Here is a 587-nt window from a genome sequence, read left to right as displayed (position 1 = left end):
TCCTTTTTGTAATCTAATGTATCCAAGTAAGGGTGAACCACGTATGTGCAGCAGAGAATAAAATATCGGAGGGCACATCAGTACTTTGCAGGGGAAACAAGGCCTTGTCCTCTAGAAAAATGCCATTTGGAGCATCATACACTATGTGATTGAACAGAAAACATTTTTTGGTCCCCAGCCAAATATTTATGACCACAGAGCCCTTCATTCAAGGCTCTTTAGGGCTGGATTTGGATCCCAACCTACATGGTCTACTATTGGGGACGTAGAAGACAGCCCTAGACCAGGTTTCAGACCTCACTGTCACTACCTCCATGAACTTTTTCAGTCTTTCATAATATCCTAATAGCCCAGAATCATGTCAGGGAGATAATGAAATCATCACTTCATGTTTGCTCAGTGGGATGAAAGAGGGGAGGCCCTCCGCGGAGAGTTTTGAAGGCGGTCAACAGAATGTCCTCTTCCTGAGGACCTCAGCATTCTAAGACCCCTGGCCACGGGATTGTTGATGCATTCCACTGTGGGGGTGGGACAGAATTCTGACTTCTATGAAGAAAGAAGTGCTTTCCCTCGTCTCTATAAGGGAA

This window comes from Euleptes europaea, chromosome 3, assembly GCF_029931775.1.
Source record: "Euleptes europaea isolate rEulEur1 chromosome 3, rEulEur1.hap1, whole genome shotgun sequence".
In the NCBI taxonomy this organism is placed as follows: domain Eukaryota; kingdom Metazoa; phylum Chordata; class Lepidosauria; order Squamata; family Sphaerodactylidae; genus Euleptes; species Euleptes europaea.
This window is presented reverse-complemented; position numbering follows the sequence as displayed.